Raw genomic sequence first — 26921 nt, 5'->3', positions numbered from 1 at the left:
GCAACTGCTCCTGTACTCATTGACGGGTGAGTCCTAGAACTCTGTAACGGGAATTTCCGAATGCCCTGTAGTTATGATACTTTCATTTTCCGAGTTTATTCAGCTTCTCCGTCGCGTATGTTCGTGAGCCAGCCGACAGCACTTTTTATCGTATTTGAAAGTGGTATTCCTGTGTGATATGGCTCGGCGATATACGTGGTGTAGCTGAGAACGTTTCTCGGCAAAAATAGTTACAACTCTCTTATCATTAAATCATGAACAAACTGTACTATTCGGATCCTTTTTTTTTATTTTTGTTTTTTCAATTGTGTAGAGATAAGTATCACTGCCTTCTGTTAAACTGTTAAAATTCCCGAAGTTCTGAAGAAGCGATCGCCCAAACACACCCGAGAGCAAGAGAAACAATGTAATTGGAAACGAAATCTAGAACCGCGGGTAAAACAGAAGAATCTGTGGTCTGCACAACATCTGCTGGACGAAGGACTCACTGGAACCAAAACATAAGCAGCGAGCCACAAATGTTAGCAGAGTTGCTTGCTGTGTGTGCCCTGGCAGAGCTCGCTGGCTGGCAGGACAGTGGGCACGACACGCAGCAGGCAGCGGCCTGCTGCGATCAGCTCATCGCGGCTGACAGCGCTAAATTGGGCGGCAGCTGGCAGCGCCGAGCCGAGCCGGGATCTCCCGCGGCTCCACGCATACACAGCTGCTACCAGTCCGGCCGCACACCTTCACTACACCACCACCAAGATTCACATTAACAACAGGGGTAGGTTGACCGCTGTCAACTCCTTTTCCCAGCGTATACTAGGCAATGTGCTGCCCGAAGAAAACCAATGGTGCGGCCCGAATCAAGTAGTCGTGACGCCCGCTATTCTCAACGGTATTGTATAATAATATACATCTAGTAACTAAAAGCCGAATCCAAAAACGTTAAAGCTTCCCAAGAGTGTAGTTTTCCTGTTCAGTTGAAGATGTGAGAGGGCGTATGTTTCATTGTTTGTCTCCTAGTACTGACAACTCGTGGAAGTGCGCGATTCGTTCCGACCAGTTCCTATGGTGTATACAAAGGACGTTCAAAAAGTTTTGCACAGTCGTCTCTAATCTTTTTATTTTTTGCAGGAGGAGAATGAATTTTTTTGTGAACATACTTGGAACATTTAGCTATAAGTTGGTATATAAAAGTTTTTTTCTTTTATTTACAGGTGTCAGGTTGCGACAACGGTCGGTGATGGACTTCCTCTTCCAGACCGGCGATCACTCTGCCACATCGATTAGCAGGAAGTGCTCCCTGTTTATGGCGAGGTGTCATCCGGGTTCCCCTCGGAAGAAGAAACCAAGACTTTCACGAACAGCAGGCCGAAAGGTGATGGCCTCCATCTTCTGGGATCAGTGTGGTGTTGCCTTCTTGGAACCTGGCTCCGCAATTAACCGGGACCGTTACTGTTTGTCATTGGACAAGCTGCGACGCGCCATCAAGACGCACAGATCACAGCTTCAGGGTCACCTCATTAGACTACACCATGACAATTCCAAACCCCATACAGCTCTTATGACGCAGGAGAAAATCAGGAAAATGGGTTGGAAAATTGTTCCTCATCCTCCCTGTAGTCCGGACTTGGCTCCGTCTGATTCTTAAATCTTTGGTCGTCTGAAGGCCCACCTGCGCGGTAAAACATTTGATAGTGAGATAGACCTTATTTCCTGTGTCAGGTGATGGTGTAAAAGTCAATCCCCAGAATTTTACGAAAGTGCATTTATATAATGGAAAGAACGTTGGGCGCCGGCCGCGGTGGCCGAGGGGTTCTAGGCGCTTCAGTCCGGAGCCGCGCGACTGCTACAGTCGCAGGTTCGAATCCTGCCTCGGGCATGGATGTGTGTGGTGTCCTTCGGTTAGTTAGGTTTAAGTAGTTCTAAGTTCTACGGGACTGATGACCTCAGATGTTAAGTCCCATAGTGCTCAGAGCCATTTGAACGTTGGGCCAGATGCGTCACAGCTGATGGAGGCTACACTGAGTAGGCTCAATGTATAGCTATTTGTTCCAAGTACAGGTATGTTCACAAAAAAATTTCATTCTCCTCCTGCAAAAAATAAAAAAAAAATAGAGACGACTTTGCAAAACTTTTTGAACGCCCTTTCTAAAAATTATTTTTTTTTCGAACGCTGTGTTTTCCTAAGGGCAATGTTCCAAAAGTTCTTACTGCCACAGTATAAATTTTGACACAGCACTAGCATAGCTTCGTGACTGCTCATTAAAGAGGCGGCGATCTTCAAATGTGGTACTTATTTGTAACAATGAACACTGTTGTAATTCATCGCAATGAGTAGAAGAAACATAACATTCAAAACATGTACTAGACACTAGTGATCGTGTGAATCTGAATTTACTTAGCAAACACAGTCGTGGTCGCTTATAAGCTGTTACTTTTTATTCGTGTACGACTGGTTTCGATCTACTACAGAGATTGTCAGATCTACATTCCTTGTTGATAATAGCAATCCCTTTCGTGAAGCAGGCCCCTCCGTGCTGGCGTTGAGAACACTGCGAAACCGCACATAAAAAGTAACATCTCATAAGCAACGACGACTGTGTTTACTAAATAAATTTTAATATTATTTTATTATATCACTGTTTCCTGAAATATTGTTCAAAAAATTTTAATTTGAATATAAGTGCAATTAGCGTTATTAATCAGTCACCTGCGCACAAAGACAACACAAACCCAACTTTGGGGTCGCTGAGGGTGGCAGCAATCTAAAACGCAGAACGTCACAAAGTGTTACGGATGAAGTCGATTTTTAACGATCAGCGACTGGCGACCGGCAGCCAACTTATCGCGATCTGACTGAAGCTTTTCTACCGGTGTCTCACAACATACTAATTTACGCAGGTCACCAATTACTATTAAGTTCGGCACCTGTGCGGCCCGAGCTACCATACCACAACGTCAGTATTGCCTCCTGAGCAGAAGTTTGTGACGACCACTAGTCTAAATTCAATCTGTCTACTCGTCGTACGCATGTCAACTGCAACTTCTTTGACATGTTATTCCCGTAGGAGTCACTGAGTTTACAAGCCGACGCCCATACTTGGATACTCAAAAAGTGTTTGTTGTGTTTAACAGTAATTTTTATTTGTAGGAGTTTCAATGGATCGTACATTTATTTATGCCGTAAATTAGTCTACTTGCGGATCTAAACATACGAATATTTCAGTTTTTTGTCAAGACAGCGAATGGTCAGGAATCTCGTAAAAGAGCAACAGCAACGATAACAATCGGCGTGTTGCACGGAAAGAAAAATCACACAGGCAGAAAGCCAGATTGTTGGAAATATATAAATGTTTGCCAATGAAATGTGGCTAGAGGTCTCCTAATGAATTCCGAAACTTTGTAAGGGTGTACGAATGGAGACCAAACACACTTTCGTGCTCTACAAGTCGGCTAAAAAATAATTTTTTCTTTAAAATAGCAGCTGTCCGTAATACGACAGCAGTCTGCAAATTTGGCTATGTACTCTCCGATCATATCACTTACTTCAATCCCTCTTTCATGGCGTGCATTATATTTTATGTCATGCTTTTCCTCCAGCAAACCAATCAAAAAGAGCGTCAGGCGATGACAGTACTACGTCGCCTCGTTTTTGAAAGGGACCGTATCGAGTTATTTGTGTACTCAGGCCAGACGAATATGAAACACTTGGTACAATATGTTACACCTATTATCATTTCCCCGAAACTGAATACAGAAGAATGTGAGCTAATTCATCCTAGGCAAGCACGACACTCATTTAATCGACATCCTCTACAAAAATCTCATTCCTATAAACCAATTCGGTATGACTCACATCTCGGAGAATGTTCTTCAACTAAAATGTTAATGACAGCAATGTATAAAGATCAGTTGCAGTGTGCAATGCTTGGGCAACTACATCTAAAACTGCAAAAGCTCAGTCTAGATTCCCAGATTTTTCCAACCCTACTACATCAATCTGGCGCAAATCTGATGAATAACATGTTCGTTTCTTACGAATAGTGAAACACTGGGTATAATATGTTTCACCTCCCACTATTTCCCCGAAATTAAATACAGAGAAATGTGAATTAATTCATCCTAGGTGAGGTATAATAATAGAGCCTGTAGACTACACTAAAGAGACTGACACTGTTGTGGTACGCATACCCTGTGGCTGCAAGTTCTGTCTACTAATTCACACAAATCTCCAGCTTCAGACGCTGTAACTTGTCGAAGTGTTCTTTGGAAACAGAAGAAAGGATTACTGTGTAGCTGATCCAATCTAGTTAGAACCGATTACGAGTCCGGAAGTCAATGTCCTCTGGCTCAGCGTTTGTATTATACCCACTTTACCTGATCTCCATCTACGTTCGTCTGGTTTGGAATTTCCCTGCCTAGCAGTGGAGTGAGCTTGGATCTCGTTACCGGATTGGGGCACACACGGACAGGAATAGAAAAGCAGATGCTGGCGCCGATCTGCCGTGCTGACTCCCCGGTCGTTTCCCACGCCACGACCACTTGCTGGTCTCGTACGAAAACGATACTTCCTGTTGACGACGTGCGCCGCCAAACGCAGCACAATAGTACTTGCCGTCGCGTCGCCATATGATCACACGAGGGGGCGGACTCCAGTGGTGGTGAAAGAAGCTCGTCGCCATGTTGGAGACAACACGTTTAACAAGTTGCTACACAACCGCCCGAGGTATTGAATAATTTACAGACCAAGAGGCCGATCCTCATCACGTATGGATAAATTTTTGCCAAACCAAATTTACAGACCTAGAGGCCGATCCTCATCACGTATGGATAAATTTTTGCCAAACCAAACAAATGACTCCACTATCAAAATCCATGCAAATCCAATGCAATTACAATGCCAAAAAATGAGTATTAACTGTATAAAACAGAAACTGAGTTACACGATGCCACGAATATGTCTACCTCTACTAAAGCTGCGTTCGAATTTCACACACATATACAATTGTAACGCGATAAATGATTGACAAACATCTGTACGACGTCTCTTGGCGTCGTTTCAAAGGAGAATACGAAGCTTGAATTTATTAAACAGCATTGGCACATGAAGTTTTAAACTCTATGTCGCCACACGTCTTCCTCATGACTAAATTCTGTTTACAAAAATTGAACCAACAATGTTTTAACTATAGTATCGCTTCACTTATATCTTCTACGTTCAGTCACGAAAGTGTGTAGCAAACGGCTGTAGAACGAATGCACGTCTTACCTCTGCAGCACGTCTGAAAATGCATATAAAATGACGGAGCGAGGAGGCGCAGTGTTAAGACACTGGACTCGTATTCGGACAGCTTATCAAATCCCGGTCCGACCATTCAGATTAAGGTTTTCCGTGATTTCACCTAGCCAACGGCCTTACCGCAGTGGTAACTCCGGTTCCCATCAGATCACCGAAGTTAAGCGCTGTCGGGCTCAGCTAGCACTTGGATGGGTGACCATCCGGTATGCCGAGCGCTGTTGGCCAGCGGGGTGCACTCAGCCCTTGTGAGGCAAACTGAGGAGCTACTTGATTGAGAAGTAGCGGCTCCGGTCTCGGAAACTGACATACGGCCGGGAGAGCGGTATGCTGACCACATGCCACTCCATATCCACATCCAGTGACGCCCATGGGCCGAGGAAGACACGGCCGCCGGTCGGTACCGTTGGGCCTTCATGGCCTGTTCGGGAAGAGTTTTTGTTTAGTTCTTAGAGATTTCACTTAAACGGGTTAAGGGGAATGCTGGGATGTTTCCTTTGAAAGGGAACAGCCTATATCCTTCATAATTCCGTGTTTGCGCTCACTCTCTAATGATCTCGTCGTCGACGAGATGTTAAACTGTAAATATCCCTTCCTGCTTACACATAGAATCAGCTGCCTCGGTGCTAGCCGTGATTACATTGCATGTTGCGTACTATTTGTTGTTTCATCATCTATTCTAAAGTTCACTTCATGCTGTTATCCATTCCCGCCGCTTTCCTGCTATCTATTATTTAATCGTCCCTTCTACTACAGGTTTTAGCGATGTATCACGTCGTAACACAGACATCAGCCCGAGCATTATGACCACCGACCTACTGTCGATATAAACCCGCCCAGGCGATAGCAGCGTCACCTGTCGAGGAATGAGTGTTAGTCACACACACGCACGGTTGCGTGTAGTATCAGTGAGCGTGCAGTCCGTGTGTAGCATTGGGAATGCGCGCGATCTATCTGAGTTTGACCGAGGGCAGACTGTGATGGCCCGGAGGCTCAGCACGAGTATTTCGGAAACTTCACGACTTGTCTGGCGCACGAGGAGTGCTGTGATGAGTGTCTTCAACACGTGGCGAAACCAACGTGAAGCCACGTCCAGACGTCGTGGGGTTGAGCGACCACCCCTCATTAGAGATGTCGGACGTCGTAGGCTGGGCAGACTGGTAAATAGGACAGACGGCGAACTGCGGTGGAACTAACACCAGACTTTTAATGCAGAGCAGAGCGCATGCGTGTCTAAACACATAGTGCATCGAACACTCCTAACGACGGGCCTTTGCAGCCGATGACCCAAGCATGTGCCAATGTTAACACCACAACATCAGTGACTACAACCGAAATGGACACGTGACCATTGGCACTGGACGTTGGCGCAGAGACAAAGGCGATGCATGGTCTGATGAATCCCAATACCTTCTTCATGGTAGGGCGCGAATCCGTCGTACAGTAGTAGTGGGGCAAGGGGAGCACCAGTGCATTTTGTTAGTGCGGGTTGCCTACATCAGGGGCAGGTATGCACTCAGGGGCGACTGCTTAGTTGCTAAAATTATTATGGTTATTTTCTCCCTAAATGAGGACCGTCTCTGGCACTAACCAAGGTTTTTTTTTAACCACGCATGTTTCGCTTTTATTTATTATGCATCTTTATTTGCGATTTTCTGCACTCCTTTCCTCACATCAGGGCCGTGGCAAGATAGTCGTTTTTTTGTTTTTCTGTTTTTTCTGCCTTTTTTTGTCAATTCGCATTTCACGTTGCAACAGGCGGAAAACAGGCTTTACAGATGTACAAACGCAGAAAATTTTTAAAAATAAGCAGAAGAAACATGTGTTACCTCGGTAAAAATATAGCGCCAAAAAGTCGCTACCACTGACGATGCTTCATGAATAAAAGAAACGAAACGCGTATAGCACACAAGCAAAAGTCCTCAATTTAGTGGCGGTAACTGTTGTGATATACAAAGAAGATAATCATAGTCATGCTACAGATGTTTAGTCTATTGCCGATTTTAAAAGATAGGAGACAGAAGAAGAATACAATTTACAGGACATTCTAGCTGTGTGTTGTTTTGAGTGTAAGCACTGGTGGAGTCTGACCCTGACGCGTGAGCAGTGAGCGGAGAGTTTGCGAGCAGCGTGAACACGGGAATAGCGCGGCTGGGCGCGGCGCGTGTCGGCACCCAAACAAACAGAGGCCGCCCACGCAGCCAGAGCCCTGCCGTCGGCGCAGGGGATGTGATTCATGCGCGCGTGCCGTCTCAACCGAACAAGTCGTATGTCCTCCTTCAAGGTTAAAGTCGGAACCTCGCTATGCCCATTCCCTACGGACGGTGCAAACTCCCATAGATGAAGTACAAAGACATTGCACGAACCCTTGTTAAATAGAGGAATTGGCACATACAGGTAGCCCTTTAGGACAAATGAAGCTCATGAGAAATAATTGTACGACAGGCAATATCAGGAATTTGGAACGAACGCCACCTTCTATGCCAATAACGACCGAGCCGACACAGAGTTGCCCACCTTTCATTACCTCATCACAGCGGTGAGAATGGGTGGCAGAGGATGAACTAAGGAAGTACTTTGCGGAATCCGAGAAATAGGAAAGCCCGCGGCGATGGCATAATGGAAACTGGACAAATGATATGAACGAGCAATATGGACACGTAATGGTGAAGATCGAAATTCATGGAGAAGCATGCAATAAGCCTTTATATAGTATTTCCACAGTGTGTGTTATACAGGTGGCATGTGGATTACTCGTATTTCGCACAAAGTAAAATTGACATTTCGTTACGTATGAACTGAAAATAGTTGTCAATATAAAAATGTTACCATCTTTGTTGACTACGGATTTTTTATTTTGCCTAACACTCTAAATTACTGAATATTATCTCTCTTTGGCATCAACAGATGCATTCCTTGATTCGATTTCGTTTTTAGAACTGCAAACTGCGTTTTTTCCTCATGGTTAGCACAACGTATGTTTACAGTAAACAGTACACCGACGATAATTACTGTTTCAATTTCTTCTTTCAGCCTCCAGCTTTCTGGCTGCCACAGTGTTTACATTTCATCTCTAAGTACCCTTCCTCAATATAAGATCATTGCTGTTTTCTTAACGGCGTAGGTGCTTAAACGGCATTTCGAGATTTAAAGCATAAACGCGTCGATCGATTCATATTCTTGTGCAGTGTTAGATTTTCTCAATTTCTTCACTACTTACTTTTTTTTACATCGGAAACAGCTTTGTTACTGCTGGGATGGTAATTTCATTAATGGATCTTAACACTGCTAGAACAAAGTACGTAATTATGATGAGAAATGAATTTTCTATGCAGATGGGAAATGTAGTGACTACAGCGGCCGTCACGAAAATAGGCACCTTAAGGTCATCTCACCGTCTTACAGCATTGCTAGTAACAGATAATGTCAAATGTTAGTAAAAATTAGGATAAACATGTTAGACGTCTCTATTTTTAGAATATGATGCAGTACTTTCTAAAAGAAAATGTTAGCCACATGCTACGAATAAATAAATAAATAAATAAATAAAGACTAACTTTGCAATAAATTCTGAAGAAAAATAACTTTGAACTTCAACCTGTCGATAAAATAGCGCCACTGACATATTTGGACTGAAAATAATAAATGAACATTCTCAAAGTATATAGCTGCACGTGATACATATTTTATCGTGAAAACATGAGAGTATTCACAGATAAAAACAAAATACCGTAAGAGGTGTGAAACTGTTCCGCGTGTGTAACGACGGATGTCGTCGCTAATGAATCTGCGTTCTGTTGAACTTTGTAGAAACGTCCAGCGAGAAAGTTGTTAGGAAAACTATACAATTAATTTTAATAACATCTGAGACATCATTATTGTATCATGTCACCTGTGAACGCATTTTATTTGCACCGAAGTGTTACATTTCACCGGCCGAGGTGGCCGAGCGGTTCTACGCGCTACAGTCTGGAACCGCGTGACCGCTACGGTCGCAGGTTCGAATCCTGCCTCGGGCATGGATGTGTGCCATGTCCTTCGGTTAGTTAGGTTTAAGTAGTTCTAAGTTCTAGGGGACTGATGACCTCAGCAGTTAAGTTCCACAGTGCTCAGAGCCATTTGAACCATTTGTTGCATTTCCATACGTTTTCAAGCTCGGTGAAGAAATTTGTAGCTCGGTGAAGAAATTCGTCCCCAGCGGTGCAGCAGCCAGTGCTCGGAAGGGCTCGTTTCAACACCGGTCACACGGCAGGCCTGTGTTACCGAGCCGCTGCCCGCGTTCCGGCTGGCATCAAAGCCGCGCAGAGCGCACTCGGCATTGGCGACACGACTCCGCCCCCTCCCCAGGCGTGCACGCGGCCCACGTGGCGTGCCTCGGCGCGTAATGCTGTGCACCGAGCCTGAATATCCAATGACGCTCTGAGGGTCTTCTGCATATTTCTGCGTGTGCCTTCGCTTCCCCATTACAGACGGCATTCCCCAGAGAGAGAGAGAGAGAGAGAGAGAGAGAGAGAGAGAGAGAGAGAGAGAGAGAGAAGGGGGAGGGGAGGGGGCAGACAACCAGTACAAACAAAACATGTTCTTATCAACCATTTGGTTTAGTGTTTCTGCTTATTAGCGACAAGGCGCTGTGATGTGGAACGTGCCAGTACTTTTACAAAACCGTTACATTATCTCCTTATAACATGGCTACATGCTGGCCATTTGCATAACTAAATTTACAGGAGAATTTGATAAATGTAAACTAATCATATACACACTACCTAGCCGTAAATTTATCTATGAAGTACAAGGAGGATGATTTCAGTTTGTTTTTTACGATTTAATTACCTTTCAGTACCTTTATTTCACAAGGAAGGTGGTAAAATACTTTTATGGCTGTATACTTTAATGCTTTTGTGCATAAACACCAAGCAGTGGATGCTGTTTTTGTTCCTAGTCTTATATTTATAAATGCTACTGTTATTTTCAAACTGGGCCTTATTCTTCACAACTTCATACTTGATATGAGAGCAAATGTATTTTGAAGCTAATTTTTTAAACAGTTAGATGATGAGCGTGACATGCTGTCGTTACCGCACGTTTCTGTGCAGTGAATATTTTGATTCTATGCGTAAAATTGACATAGAAACCATATGACATCAGTGAAATGATGTATGCAGAGTAAGCTGATTTTCTAATACTTTCATCATTAAAATCAGTTATTCCACATAAAGCACATGTTGTTGAACTTAATCGTTTGAGAAGATCTGTAATATGTGTCTTCCAATTCAAATTGTCATCAAAATATACACATCCAGAAATTTTAAACAAAAAAGGATGGTTCGTCAAATATCAAAACAGCTACATGACATGCATGTGAAAAGTTCGCAGCGACTAGTGTCAGTGAGGTGAATGCCTTGCTGGGAAACGTACTATTCAGCTCGATGCCCATATTACTCTACACACGCAATTAATTAGAAATGAGCAATGAACTTTACAAGGAAGACAGCCCCGACCACATTTTCGACACAAATAAATTATTTGTGTGAAAAGCCAAGTAAAAGTAAATTTACTTTCACGTGTACGTTACATCCCAAACGTGGCGAAATTTCTAAGAACGACTTTAGATTATGCTGAATGAGGCAAACACGACTAACATTATACAAAACCGTAGAGACCAAAAAACAAGAAACTTCCAATATAGTGCACGGCGAAGCTCATATTAAGCTTTTCCAACAGAAAAGATGTAATACCCGACGATGGTACCCTTTGCACGAGGTGTACGTGTACGGCGCGTTATACATTTAACATCAGAGTACCTTCACGTGGCCCCAGGTTTTACAATATACCAGCTAATAAGTGAGCATATGATGGAGTGTACGACTAAATGTCGTATAACAAGCAGTGCTGCTGTGCGACAGCATCGCTTCGTATCAGAAAGGGGACGTCAGTCTGGCTGGGGTTATGAGCTGTGAGAAGTATACGAAACGAGCCAAGACAATGGAGTCCAACGGCCCGCTGCCGTAATCAACACGTGGAGAACAAAGGCGGTGACCCAGCTGCACCTGGGATCGAAGCCCGGACGTTAGGCGGCGGCCCTTCTCTCCGTGGGAACACACGTACTGAAGGCTGCCGGTACGGTGTTCTTCAATAGCTCCCGGTCCCGGCGTATACACGTGCGCGCCTAACGATACCTGGTCCGTAAGTGAAAAGCGCGTGCAGTCGATACATAGTGAGAAGCGGTTTCCAGAATGAAATACACGTCTGCATTGTAGCGATATTATTAAAATATCACTTTTTTTCAACATGTGTGGAATTTTACCTGCTTTAGGTTGGTGCAATTAGCATTAAGTAACATGGTACATAATTGTGATTTGGCTGGTACCGGTTAGTGATACAGATGTTCTTAACAGTCCTACACATCTTTTATGTGCAAGGTATTTCGATGTGCTACTATTTTGCGAGTTCTCCGACGAATTTTAGACGCTGTTCATCAAGAATATCGCTAATGATTTCCTAACTGCAATGTTTCGGGTTAGCAAGTGGAGCACGATCAACCTTCTCCTTCAAAAGTGACTAAAGTTGTGTTTTACACGTGACCATGATTTTCACGTGATTTTGTGTGCAGAGAGTATGTGCTGAAGCGAAAAGATGATAGTTCATCGTTTAAAGACTGCCGTAGACTAGTAACCCATTCTTCATTATGTTGCCTCAATACCGCGAGTTCAAACTGGGATTTGGCCTAGATCTTTATGGCTCTTTTTGAGGTGTGGTAAAGTCCAACAGAACGCCAATGCAAGAATTTTTCTTGTGTGACGTCACTTGGAGGAGGAAAGAAAGAAGTAAGATTAAGAAGTAAAGTTCTGTCGACACTGAAATCATTTGCATCTGCATATATACTCTGCACGCCACTGTACAGTGCACAGTGAAGAAGCAGCAGCTCAGAATCTTCGAGCTGCAAGTAGCAGTAGCAGTGAACTATAAACATGCTGACTCTTCGGACTATACCAGAAATACAGGGTGAGCACAAAGTCTTACCCTGATTATAACAAGTTATTACAGAATAACCGTTTGACATAATAATTTACATTTGATGCCGTTACACAGGTTAGTGTTACTAGTTTTTTTTAAAGACCACTTCCGTTAGTAAACCTCAGCGTGTGCTCCCTTGGTAGCTCGGAGAATGTCGAGGCGATATTCCAGTTCCCGCCAGGTGTTTCGTAACATGTGTTGTGTCACAGTACCCACAGCAGTTTGTATCCTAACCTTCAGTTCGTCGACGTCAGCAACTGGTGTGACGAAGACTCTGTCCTTGATATAGCCCCAGAAAAAAAAAGGTCAAGAGGGCGTAATGTCTGGAGAGCGGGGTGGCCGGGGTGTTGGACCGTTGCTTCCAATCCACCAATCCCGACATTACGCCTGTCTGGAGAGCGGGGTGGCCGGGGTGTTGGACCGTGACCTTCCAATCCACTGATCCCAACACCCAACATAACGCCTCTTGACTTTTTTTCTGGGGCTATATCAAGGACAGTGTCTTCGTCACACCAGTTGCTGACGTCGGCGAACTGAATGCTAGGATACAAGCTGCTGTGGGTACTGTGACAAAACACATGTTACGAAACATCTGGCGGGAACTGGCATACCGCCTCGACATTCTCCGAGCAACCAAGGGAGCACACGCTGAGGTTTACTAACGTAACACACGCTGAGGTCTACTAACGTAAGTGGTCTTAAAAAAACTAGTAACACTAACCTATATAACGGCATCAAATGTAACTTTTAAGTTTCAAAATAGCGCACACTCCGCTGCAGAACGGAACATTCATTCTGGAAACCCCAGGGACGTGGCTATACCATTTCTCCGTAATATCGTTTCTTTTTTTTTTTCCCCAGGAGTGTTAGTCCTGCAAAGACTGCAAGAGAATTTCTGTAAGTTTGGAAATTGAAGAAAGGTATTGGCGTAGGTCATGCCTAAACAGCATAATTGCTGACAAGGGGATCGCGTCTACTAGTCATCACCGACTGCGTCCAAACTTATGGTACATGCGGGGCCTGGTCGGAGATCAAAGTGACAAGAGGTGGTAATTGCAGATGGCCAAGCGTTTAGAACAAATAGATTTTTTGGCACGGTGAGGCAAGGCACGAGCCATTCATGTTGGCGATGTCTCCAAGCAGTAGTATTACTGTATTTCCGCTGCGTAAACCGCTGCATGAAAACTACGCTAAGGTAAATAACTCATACCACGCCCGATCCGCACCACAAATCCAAATTTTTGTAAACGGTTTGCCATCTGGAGCGCTCACTTCCGTCCCTTCCATTTCTGGCAGTGCAGTTCAAGGTTCGTGTCCCGGTTCGGCACAGTTTTAATCTGCCACAGAGTGAAAGACTACTTTGGACACTCGAGATCTATTTGACTTTATATCACATTGAGGAAACTCTTATTGCAGCTCTTCTCAGCTTCTTAAGACATCGTTTTAAATATAATGAAGACCTAATGGCCTGAGAGATTAATTTCTGTGTCCAGATGAGTAATTTTTGACTAATTTTGAGCTTCTTGGAGCATTAATAACCGCATGCAGTCCTCTACTTGGTGTAATAACGGTACTCTGGGGAGACGGGAGAAGACCGTCTCCTATACAAAAGCGTTTCTTCGCAAGGCTCATTTGTCAAAAGGAACGTTTAGGCTTCAGACGCATCTGCCGGTGGCAGCTAAAGCTAGAGCGGCGTGGGAACACGGTGAGCGCGGATTAGCCTAGTTCGCAGCTAGGCGCGCACACACCCGACAGACCGGTCCACCGCCGGTTTTTCTCCAGAAAAACCCCTTGTGTCCTCCTTTCTGGGCGGCTAGTGCTGGCGTAACGACCGTCGCCGCTGCGTAGCATTTCTGAAATGTAAAAATAACTGCGCGTCGCTGGGGTTCGCTGAATAGCAGACGCATAAAGAGATGCGGAGTGGTGGCCGCCGGTAGGGGACGGGTCCGCGGGGCACATGCAGAAACGCCGGGACAAAGGAGCGCCCGGCGAGGGAGGCGTGTACTGCCTCGCTTCCGGAAGACGCCGCCGGCCGCAGCTCGCAAATCTTACCCTCCTCACTCAGTCTCTGCTGCCAGAGCACGACGATCCTCTCGGCGTTTATTTCGCTACCGAGTAAAATACACCGATCAACCACAAAAAATTACCACCCACTCTGTTGTGCACATGACACGCGCAAAATTGATTTCCGGTACGGTTTCGACACATTTCCGCACTGTCCCCTAATCGAAAAAACAGGAACTTATGGAGGGAATTAGAATAGGAAATGAGATACTAAAAGTACAAGGTGTATTCAGATGAAGAGGCACGAAACGTCATAACAACCAAACTGGCTAAAATTTTTATCTACTGCTTTTGGATAAGGTAGTGAGACATCTACGGACGTGGAAGCATGCGTCGTCACCTCACCCTAAAAAGTTCAAAGCTGTGCCCTCAGCAGGCAAGGTGATGCTCACCGTCTTTTTCGACGTCCGAGGTTCGATACTCATCGAATTCCACGGACACGGAAAAACCATTACCAGCGACGTGTACTGTGAGACACTCTGTAGCCTACGCATGTCCTTCAAGAGCAAACGGCCTGGACTGCTCACGGAGGGAGTAATTCTGCTCCACGATAACGCGCTTCCACACGTCTCCAAGGTCACACGAACACTCATGGCCAACTACAAGCGGGAGCAGCTTCGCCTGTGCTGATAACTTTTGAATAAAGATTTCAGTTACACCCCAAGTGTAGTTTCGTACCTTTTCCTTTGAACACTCCTCATAGCACACGAGTTCTGCTATTTGAACAGCAAAATAATAGGCGATGGTTGAGCAGAAAGGATATAGAGTACTTACTGACTGGAACAACAAGAATAGCATTTCTTAAAAAAGAGATCCTTAACATCGAATGTAAATTTGTGTGTGTGTGTGTGTGAGAGAGAGAGTCAGTCTTTCAGGTTAGTGAACAATAAACAGTTTAGACAAATGGTGAATAGCTTCTGAAATGTGGTGCTAATGTGGTGCTACTCAAGACAGTTGGATGAGTAATCAGGTAACTAATGAGGAGATACTGAACCGAATTGGAAAGCAAATTCTGAGGCATCCAGCAATCGTCAATTTGGTAATGGAGGGAAGTGTGTGTGGGAGGGGAGGGGGGGGGGAAGAGGAGGGGGCGAGAGAGAGGAGGGGGGAGTGTAGACGGAGGCCAAGGCTTGGTTACAAGCTCTGCACAGATGACGAAGCTTGCACAGGACAGACTAACGTGGAGAGCTCCATCAAAGAAATCTTGGGACTGAAGACGAGAACAACATGAAAAACAACAGCTTTGTGTTTGGATTCAGACTAAACACATTATTCTTGACGAGTTGAAACTGTCAGCTCTCAGAAAATTCTGGAGAAATACAAGAAAACCTGCAGGGCTGCAAGAACTAACAGTTGGTTCCCAAAATAAGTAATTGTGCTATAATATGCATAAATAAGCTGAAGCCTCCATGACTGTTAGATCATTCGACTGGCGATCAGTAACTAAAAATGGTAACAATCGGAAAGTATTTAGTAGCGTGCCTACGAAGCGACCTTAAGTGGAAGTACCACCTAGGACTAGCCAAAGGAAAACTAAGTCCTAGACTGAGATTCATAGAAAGATAATACCTGTAACAAACAGAATAAACACGACAGTTCTGATTGTAAGATAAGAAGCGAACATCTGAAATTCGCCGCATAATTTAAATGAGCCAGATGTCTCATGCACAGATGTGCGTGATATACAACAGGCTCTAGATACCGACTTCCGGGTTGATGCCATATTCCTCGACTTTCGAAAGGTGTTCGACTCAGTTCCGCGCTGTCGTTTGCTCCACAAAGTGCGCGCTTACGGTCTATCCGATGACATATGTGGTTGGATAGAAAGTTTTCTACCAGACAGAAAGCAGTATGTCGTCCTGAATGGGGAGACTTCAACAGAAACAAACGTAACGTCAGGTGTGCCCCAGGGCAGCGTAATAGGTCCGCTGCTTTTTACGATTCACGTAAACGATCTGGTTGATGGTACTGACAGCGGCATTAGACTGTTTGCAGATGATGCTGCAGCCTACACGGAAGTTGTGAACAAATCAAAGAGGATTTGCAGAAAATATATGCGTGGTGTAATGACTGGCAGTTATCTCTCAATATTAGTAAGTGTAACCTGCTGCGCATAACAAAGCGAAAATCCCCATTAATGAACGGTTACGACATAAATGCCCCGTCTTTGGAAGTGGCAACATCCGTCAAGTACCTGGGTAATGATCTCAAATGGAACGATCAGATTTCACAAGTAACGGGTAAGGTGAACTCTAGATTGTGGTTTATTGGCAGAACCCTGAAGCAATGCAGTCCTTCAACAAAGGAAATTGGTTACAATACGTTAGTTCGTCCAGTCTATTGTTCGTCTGTATGGGACCCTTACCAGTTGGGTCTGGTTCAAGAGCTTGAGAAGGTCCAAAGAAGAATGGCAAGATTCGTGACTGGTACATTTAGCCATCGCGAGATCGTTACAAGTCTCATAGAAAGTTTGAAGTGGGACACACTTGCAGATAGACGACGCGCTAAACGGAAGGGGCTTTTCACTAAATTCCAAAATCCGATCTTCGCCGAGGATGTAAAACATATATTATCACTACCAACTTTAAAATCGCGCAATGATCACCAGTCAAAGATAAGGGAAATTAGAGCTCGTACTGAGGCGTTCAGACAATCGTTTTTCCCTCGCGCGATCCGCGAGTGGAACATAGGGGGAGGGGGGATATGACCTTGGCGCGAATAGTGCCCTCCGCCACACACCGCTTAGTGGCTAGCGAAGTTTATGTAAGTGTAGACAATTCACCTACGAAAGAAATAACTTTGGTAAATCTCACTCGATAGATTACTGAATACTGGTCTTCATTCTCGGATTCTTACCAGGTAGAACTTACAAGAAGACATGGATGTTATACACAAAAGTGCGTTAAGATTCGTTATAGGGCCGTTTGGTATGAGCTGTATTATCGAGGAGATGTTCGGTATGAGAGATGGAAATGTTCATCCAACTCCAGTAACAGTCGCTGCAAGAGCGACTTTGTGCGCAAGGGTAAGGTATAGTGCTAAAATTCAAGAGGGTTCAATCCAAGGAAAATTAAGCTACATATCGCTTCCTTCCACATCTTTCGCGAAGTAATCATTACGATAAAACCAGAAATTCTAGTTCGTATCAAGTGCCATTTTGGGTTCGAATAAGAAACATGGGGAGAGGTGATGCACTATGTGCCATGTATCCTGTACCACATTCGGTGTATGACTTGCTCAATATACACAGATGTTTTACTGGACATTTCCCTAACTGCGCTATCTCAGTTTGAAGATGGGGAAGGAAATGGCCCTAACTACTCCGGACAGTCGGATGGGCCGATTTAGAGAAACCATAGCAGACTTAATTCTTGATGGTAGAATGGAGGATTGAAGCTACATCCTCCCGAATGTGCGTCCAGTTTCTTATCCAACGTGTCTCATCATCAGGTGAAAGCTGCACAAGTATTTTTCTGCAGGCTTGTACTGTAGCGAACAAAAGAGGTTAGCAGGTTTCCGAATTAAGCCATACATCTGGTGCCCCATCGACATCCCCGTACGCAGATGATAACGAGTCAGTGTACGCCTGCTGCTGGTGAACGCCTTGGGGGTCCTCTTAGGCCTACACAGAAGCGAGCACGAACGCCCCCGCGGCGGCTGGCGCGGCGAACAATGGCGACCGACTGCCGAAGATAAGGCACGGCCGCGCTTTTGGAGGCCAGGGACGCTGGGTGCTCGCTGCCAAACAGTGGAACTCTGTGTCTGGCGCTTAACGGCCGCAGTCTGGCGCTCGTACCCACAGGTCGGCCGCGGATTCCCTAAGACACGTGAACGCTAACGTAAATAGATGCGACATATTGCGCATGTATAGGAAAAGAAACCCACTGCTGTACAGTTACACTACTGACGACATATTGCTGGAAACAGTAACCACCGTAAGATATCTGAGTATTTATCAGGAGTGACCTTAAGTGGAATAAACACATAAAACAAACAGCAAGAAAAGTAGACTGAGATTCATAGGAAGAATACTAAGGAAATTAACTCATTCACTAGAGACCGATTTTTGAGTAGTGTCCATTAATCCAGGACCCTTATCAGGTAGAACTGATAGAGAAGATCCAACGAAGAGCGGCGCGTTTCGTCACGGTATCGTTTAGTCGGCGCGAGAATGTTACAGAGATGTTCAACAAACTCCAGTGGCAGACGTTACAAGAGAAGTGTTGTGCATCATGGAGAGGTTTAGTACTGAAATTATCGAAATTCCGAGAGAACAATTTCCGGGAAGAATCGGACAACATATTACTTCATCCCACATACATCTCATGCAACGACCAGGTCCAGAAAATTCTAGAAATACAGAGGCTTCCTGACAATCACTCTTTCCCCGCGCCATTCGCGAATGGAAGTGGAAGGAGGGATCAGTTAGCGGCAACAGACGCACAGTCCGCCACACCGTCAGGTCGCTTGCGGAGACCGAGCGAAGTGGCGCAGTGGCTAGCACACTGCACTCGCATGCGGTAGGACGACTGTTCAATCCCGCGTCCGGCCATCCTGATTTAGGTTTTCAGTGATTTCCCTAAATCGCTCCAAGCAAATGCCGGGATGGTTCCTTTCAAAGGGCACGGCCGACTTCCTTCCCCGTCCTTCCCTAACCCGATGAGACCGAGGACCTCGCTGTCTGGTCTCCTTCCCCAAACAACCCAGCCTAACCCTCGCTTGCGGAGTACTGATGTAGACGTAGATGTACACCAGATATATCAGAAAATTGACAAGATTTCCTCGGCGAACAAATGCCCTGGCATCGTTGTCGCAAAATTAGCTTTTAAGTTATGTGACGCCTTTCTACAGTCCATCGCTTCAAGTGAATCGCTGTCAACTGGTTATATTTCAGCTTTGTTCTCCATTCACATAAATGTTTATTTTCGTTAAGCAGACTAAGAACATGTCCCGCTCGAGTCTAGAGTAAATCGGTGAGTGTGATCACAAAGAGCATCCTAGAAACTAACTCGGCTGACGTTTTTCAACGTTCGACCGACATCGCCAGTCTCTACTGAATGAATAGCCACTGTCTCTTTTGTTGTTTTGATGAAACCGAATATGATGAGTCCATTAATTCCATATTCGCAGTAAATCGAGGTACATGACATAACTGTCGTACATAAGCTCGACAGCCATGAAACATATTCATGTTGGTATATCTATTAAGCGTAGCACCGGATGTATTGTCCACGTCGTATCTGACTGGCAAATCCAGAGAAGTAGCTAGACGTAAACGCTTATATCAAGCGATTTGTATTCGGGGTTTAATTCACCGTCTGCCTACCTGATTTTGCCTTTCCACGATCTCCTTAAAATAAATTCAAGGTAATTCTGGGACGAGTCATCCAAAATGACCAAGGCCGATATCATACCTAATAACTGTCCAGTTGAGACACTAAGTTATCGACTATACATTATAACCCAGCTTCCCTTCAACAGCCAATTTCTATAGCATCGCTCTGCCCATAGACGCCAGTGGATCTCCGTGCACGTGTTTTCACAAAAGTATATATTGCGAGAGCTGACAGGTGGCTGGCCGTAGAAGTTAATCGACTGGATATGTTCGTTACTGGGTTTCGATAGGAGTATTGTCGAGAGTGAACATAATCAGGATGGGAAGATAGAGCGCTTTGTACAAACACCAATGATTTCTCCAATTATGAGTAGATCCAGCGCTTACAACAGGAATATCTCTATCATACGAGAGTTTGACGGAAAATTGCAGTAATTTAACTGCCACTGAAATCATATATTAACCCTTCCTCGTCGAATAACTCTCCTGTTGCATCTTTCAGTAACCAACGACAAACAGCAATGCTTCCAAGCGAAGTCGCAACGATGTTCCTTGTAACGGCTCGTGACCAGTCCAGCGAAAGGTAAACGGCAAGCTCTCACGTAAAAGGATATCCCAGAGAAACTGCTACTAATATCTTCAATTAAATACTAATGGGTAGATCGCCGTTTACTTTTTGCCCCCTCCATTAGATTTCTGGCTGGTTTGATTCGGTCCACCATGACTTCCTCTCTAATCCCATCTTCAACTCAAGAGTAGCACTTATACCCATTATCACAATTATTGTTGGGTATATTCCAATTTCTGTCTTTTCCTACAGCTTTTTTCCTCTACAGCTGCCTCATGTCCTATCATTCTGTCCCTCGTTCCTGTCCTGTGTTTTCCTCATATTCGTTTCCTTAACGACTCTGCAGACAATCTGCGTCTTTCTTTTCTTATCTGTCCACATAATAATCAACATTTCCTTACCAGGTTGTCATGTGATAGCAAAGACGTTCATATTTCTCTATTTGTCCGATGAGCATTATAAACAACATCCTGTGACCGTAAGAAAGACTAAAACTCGAGTTCAACGTCTCTTTGAATTCAACGTCATTTGAGATCGAGCGTTTAGCTCAAAACTGTCAAAATTAAGAGAAGGAATCCACGATGGTCTTATTCAAGGAAGCATTCCGATATTCTCCTACTGCCGTTTGTGTAAACCACGGATAATCCAAGTAGTTCAACAATGATTCAGAACTACGACTCCACTGTACTCTTCTCAAAGTGACCCAACGAATATTCTCATTCATTATCTTACTTCAGTACCTTACTTCAGTACCCAACTGGAAAAAAAAGAAAAAAAATTAAGACAGAGGCGGTGATCGTTCCTCTGGTTGTGAGACCAATTTGCAGCGTTCGCTCACCAAGAAAAGCTTATCGACTGTCAGATACCCTACAGCCATTCCAGTGTCAGCAGACGCTTGCAGTGTGGCCTGACACAAGAAGAGAGGACGGCGTTGGCCTGCCGTCACCGGGACCCAAACCGCGGTTTCACATCCGGCACAGCTGTGCGCAGCCGACACGAGGGTACGCATGTGTCGCTCGTTGTCTACAGCCACGCCATAAAACTAGTTGGCTTCCAGAACCTCGTCTACTTTTATGCTTCGTCTGGTTTCTAGCAAAGAAATTTTTATTTATTTTTAAATTATGTCTCATTATCGAAATAATAATTCAAATGATACATCGTTTGCAATTATCTACATTGCGGCTTCATTCACGAAATAAATCTGTACGAAGCATTTGAACAATCTTCGGATGAATTGTTTCGTGCTTGCAGTATAAGCGAAAGAAAAGGGGCTCGATGATCGTAGAATACTGTGGAAACGATAATATCGCAAGTCCCATCCTGAAGACAGAGACAATTAAAATTAAGCTCTCTTCCGCGCCCCATTTTAGTGGGCGTCCAGGGAGCAGGGACGAATACTTAAGTGCTACAGAATATACAAAATTTATTGAAAACGTAATTTTTTTTACAAACGCGTTAAGTAACTTCTCCGTTTATGTTTGAAAAATTGACCACCCAAGGCTGCACAGCAGCGAGCAATGCGTTAATTGAAGTTCTCAACGACGCGTTCACAAACATTTGGTGGGATGCTGTTAATAACACTTTTAATTTCATACTTCAATTGGTGTATTGTTTGTGGTTTATTCATGTACACTTCTGACATCACAAATCCCCACAAAAAAAGTTACAAAATTTTTTGAGGAAACTTTTCATTCAGTAGAGCAATCGTTTCACGGGATGTATGACATGTCGCACCATCTTGTTAAAACCAAAAATCGTCATTTACATCAATAAAAGGGGAAAAAATCAGAAAGCATGTTTCGGTAACGGTTGCCGTTCACAGTCGTGCGTTGTGGGTGCATCTCATCTTCCACAGTCACTCGCGAATTTTCGTGATCCCAAATTCTGCAGTTCTGCTTGTTGACATACCTACTGAGGTGGAAGTGCGCCTCATCTGAGAAAATTATTCTTTTTGTGAACTTCTCGTTCTCCGCTGTCGAGCCAAGACCCACGATCCGCAGGCTTCAACTCTTGTGTAAGCTGAATCTTGTACGCATGCATATTCACATCTTTTGAAAGTATTTCATGGAATGAACTTGGTGATACATTCAATTTTTGAGCTCGTTTCTTGAGTTCGAACAGAACGCGGTCATCTTGTTTTCTTAACGTTTGTAACAGAACCCATGGCCTCAAACTTCTGGATCAACTTCGAACTGATGATTCGGCTGTAGCACCAGTACGTCCAAGTGTCACACGCAATCCACGAACGATCGCCTTAGGGCTTTCACTGTTTTTGTAATAACTTTTAATCACTTGGATCGTTGCTGTGTAGTCATCTGCTCCATGACGAAAATAAACACCAGACACACGAGAAAACTGCCAGGGTACTAATGGGAAGGATCGCAGACTAAAAACATGAAAAAACCACGGCTACCAACCGTATAGGACAAAATGGCGAAAAATTCAAATTCGTCCTTACTTCCCGGACAACCGTTATATTAAAAATACTATTCCCTGTTATTTTAACTTTTGTGTCATATACTGTAGGGTCAGAGCTTCAGACTGTTCGTTACCTCCGAGCATTAGTGCATAACGCATTTCAAATTCAGCCTCAGAACGCTGCTACTTTGGTCCACCGTTGTTATAAAAATTTAAGCACACATGAAAAATGTCCAATTTTGGCACATCTTCCAAGTTAAACAGCTAAGGAAGCTTTCCTACTCATCGATCACGTTTATTACAATTATGCGATAAAAGCAATATGTTGTTTAAACCAGGCTGTTGTAACTGGTGATATACTGTGCTATACGAGCTGTGAGCAAAAAGGAAGAGAGAGAGAGAGAGAGAGAGAGAGAGAGAGAGAGAGAGAATTTACGCAAGGGAGATATTTTCTTGCGACGAAAAGCAGTTACCCAAAATGAATAGACAAGGTTCGCAAGACCTTTTTTCTTCCAATAGCAATAATAGCGCAGACCACGATGTCATCAGGACACTGCAAATTAATAACATACTAAAACAAATAACAATCGCTAAGAGAAAATGACTGTCACTGTATTGAATTACATTATATGCACCGCTTGTAGGACAACAATGCAACTGAGAGACATACCTGCGACATAAATATAAATAAACAAATTATGAGATCAGTTACACAGAGCTTACTTCTACATGTCCCTCGTGGATAAGCTCGAACTATTGTCGCTCCACATTCTCCACAACACGTGTGATAGCAGCATCCTTACCTGAAAAACAAAATTTCGATTATTTTACGTTGTCTTGTAAAATACTCTGAGATTAATAACCAATATAGATACAACAAATGTAATTTGGGGCTACACATCAGCTATTTGCACAGCTAAAACAAAGAATTGGTTTATTGCTTCAGGTAAACACACCGACCGCATATTTATGTGCGTTAAACCCGCGGTTTAAGGACAAATTTCTAACGAACAGTCATGAGAACTTAGATGAAATATGCTGTTTCTTTTCCGGAATTCATTCAAATGTGGTTCATGTTGTGTTCTTAAGTCAGAAGATTGGTTCGATGCAGCTCTTTATGCTACTCTATCCAGGTCAGTTGAACTATGTTGGACGAGGGAGGCACATTTTTCACGGTTAAGTTTCCGGCTTTAACAAGGTGATCAGTTCAGTCTGGTCGACTCATTAAGCTATTTTCGGCATAATGTTCAGTGGTATGTCACTTTTGGGGAGTCGCTTATCTGAAAGTGAACGTTGGAACTGAAAATTCACTGACTAAAGCTGTATTACGAAACCCGTGGCTCTTCAGCTGGGCTAGACTTACCCGAAGGAAAATACATGAACAGAACTATAAGAGATTATTTGGCCCAGTGATATTTTTTGCGAATATACTCTTTCGCTGATACGGCATAATGCACGTCCCCAGATGGCACCAGGAGCAGCGGATACGACGACGCAGACGAGCAGGACGCGCCGCGAGCGCAGACGTGGTTTGGCCTCCTGACGCCCACCTTAATAAACGAGGCGTCGGCGTCAGCGTCGCGCCGGGGACCTGTCAGTCATGAGTAAGTGAGCGTGGGAGTCAGGCCCTTCGCCCGCCTTGATGCATTACATGGCGCAGTAGGCAGGCGGAACGTAAACAAGGGATCTCTCCAGAATTACCGAAAACTAACTAAAAACACATTATCTTGAAGTACCTTCACCGAATCTCGACATGGAAAAAATAACACGTCTTGTGAAATGACACAAACTATCCAATAGCAAATATTTTCCAGTTACTGTATTAATACACTCATCATCACTTCGTGAGAACATTTTTCAATAACGAACAGAAGCCTAAATGCGTAACAGTAAGAGACCACCACGTCACGCCACGTCACCGCTGCTGCGGTGGCAGAAGAAACGTTAGAGTTTGTCTCGTCGATGTAGCCCTCATTAGAGACGAGGAACCAATTCATTTGCACAATAATGGACGAGGAAGGAAGGGAGACTGGAGTTTAACATCCCGTCGATATCGAGATCATTAGTGACAGGGCACAAACTCGGAGTTTCAAGAATGGGGAAGGAAATCGGCAGTAGATGTAATGCACCCTTTCACAGGAACCATCCCAGGTTTTGCCTGGAGCGATTTAGAAAAATCATGGAAAACCTTATGTAGATGGCCGCACGCGTATCCGAACCGTCGTCCTCCCGAAAGTGAGTCCAGTGTGCTTACCATTGCGTCACGTCGTTCAGTATGCGGGAGGAAGTAAAAGCCACCCGCTGAATCTTGAACTTCACTTTTATTTTGACTCGAGTCTATAGTAATGGCATCATCACTAGTCAATAATCGATACACAGTGGGCTCATGTAACAAACTATTATTTACTCTACGACTCTGAACTTAAAGATAAAAAGCAAGAAAACCGTAACTAAGTTTCATGATTAGTCTATCTTCAGATGAATGCGGTTTGGACGTTTACTGCGAAGAAATGTTACTTCGGTACATCACTGCAAAGTATTTAAAAAACCGAATTAGTCCATAGTTGTCATTAGGTTCCTTTGTATTTGTCTAATGTATTCTACATCTATCTAAATTATTAGGGTATGTACAATTCTCATTTGAGATTGTGGAAACAGAAGTTCCAAATCCAAAGAATACGATCTGTGCTAAGGTTCAAAATCGTTCAAATGTCTCTGAGCACTATGGGACAACATCTGAGGTCATGAGTCCCCTAGAACTTAGAACTACTTAAACCTAACTAACCTAAGGACATCACACACATCCATGCCCCAGGCAGGACCGTAGCGGTCTCGCGGTTCCGAAATGAAGCGCCTACAACGGCTCGGCCCCAGCGGCCGACGATCTGTGCTAAGGCTTTTAAACAGGATCAACACCAGCAAATGAACAGATTAGCTTGAAATCGGTAATGGAACATTAGCTAACAGCGAATAACCCACGTTGCCTGCTTGCTATTTTCCTCAAAGCATACTACTTTGAAACAACACTCACCTATTCTCGACTTGGAAACAATAACACGTTTCGTAAAGTGACATCTGTGCTTGATCTTTCTGTAAACAAGATTTCATTCAGAACAAATCTGTCCGTACTAAAGTTGAAATTTCTGTCGCGTAGAGGATTCCTATTGGAGTACTTTCATACACTAACATGAACGCACTTTTCAACACTCACGATCGCATACCTAATGGCAAGAAATGTAGATAAAACATTTCCAACGGTAAGTCCCAGTCGCCTGTTATGGCACAGTGAACACAATATCGTATAAGCGTTACTTCTGCTGCAACTTTTTTTTCCAGTAGCGACAGAGCAAGTAAATAAGAGGCCCTAGACCGCCCGGTTAGCCGTGCAGGCTAAGCAAGGCTTTCCGGATTGGTAAGGAGCGCCTGGTCCCCCGCACGAATCCGCCCGGCGGACTTGTGTCGAGGTCCGGTGAGCTGGCCAGTCTGTGGATGGTTTTTAGGCGGTTTTCCATCTGCCTCGGCGAATGCAGGCTGGTTCCCCTTATTTCGCCTCAGCTACACTATGTCAGCGATTGCTGCGCGAATAAGTTCTTCACAAACGCGTAGACCACCATTACTCTACCACGCAAACATAGGGGTTCAACTCGTCCGGTGTGAGACATTCCTTGGGGGGAGTCCACCGGGGGCCGAACCGTACAATAACCCTGAAAGAATGGTTCGGTGTGGGGCGGCGGAGGAGGAGTGAAGTGGACTGCAGTAGTCGTCGTGGGGTTGTGGACCACTGCGGCTGCGGCGGGGACGAAGCCTCTCCGTCGTTTCTAGGGCCCCGGCTAACATACAATACAAATAAGAGGCCCTAATATTTTTTCTGGTCTTTGCCCTCCTTGCTTAAAGGGTATGCTTACTCTACCGTTACTTTCTCCTTCTTGCGCAGAAGTCTGCCGCTGCATGAATATGCTAGACGCAGATTCAACCACTACGTGACAGGGAGAATTTACAATTTGCTCTGTATTGGCAGGTGGTACTAGTCTACAAACAGCAGCCGAATATGTTCGGCAGTGGCTGTGCAGCAGATAGATCTGCGATTTTTTTGCTGTGGCTCGATGCGGCGTCAGCAGGCTGTTTCTCCCCCAGGCAGAGGGTAGTAGGGCAATCTGTTGGGGTAGGTCGCGGCGCGGCTGCCCCTAATTAAAGGCTGCAGGGGAGAGGGGAGGCGACGCAACCCCACCAGGAAAATT

General features: G+C 44.4%; 1 protein-coding gene and 1 pseudogene across 3 annotated transcripts in view; one reads left to right on the top strand and one right to left on the bottom strand.

The window, feature by feature from the left end:
• Positions 1-26921, bottom strand: part of LOC124596567 (ski oncogene) — a 629377-nt gene that overhangs the window by 175559 nt on the left and 426897 nt on the right. The window lies entirely within an intron of this gene.
• Positions 5394-5511, top strand: LOC124597366 (annotated as a pseudogene).

This window comes from Schistocerca americana, chromosome 2, assembly GCF_021461395.2.
Source record: "Schistocerca americana isolate TAMUIC-IGC-003095 chromosome 2, iqSchAmer2.1, whole genome shotgun sequence".
NCBI classification, from domain to species: domain Eukaryota; kingdom Metazoa; phylum Arthropoda; class Insecta; order Orthoptera; family Acrididae; genus Schistocerca; species Schistocerca americana.
Note: the sequence above shows the minus strand (reverse complement) of the source record. Positions and strands in the feature narration are given on the sequence as shown.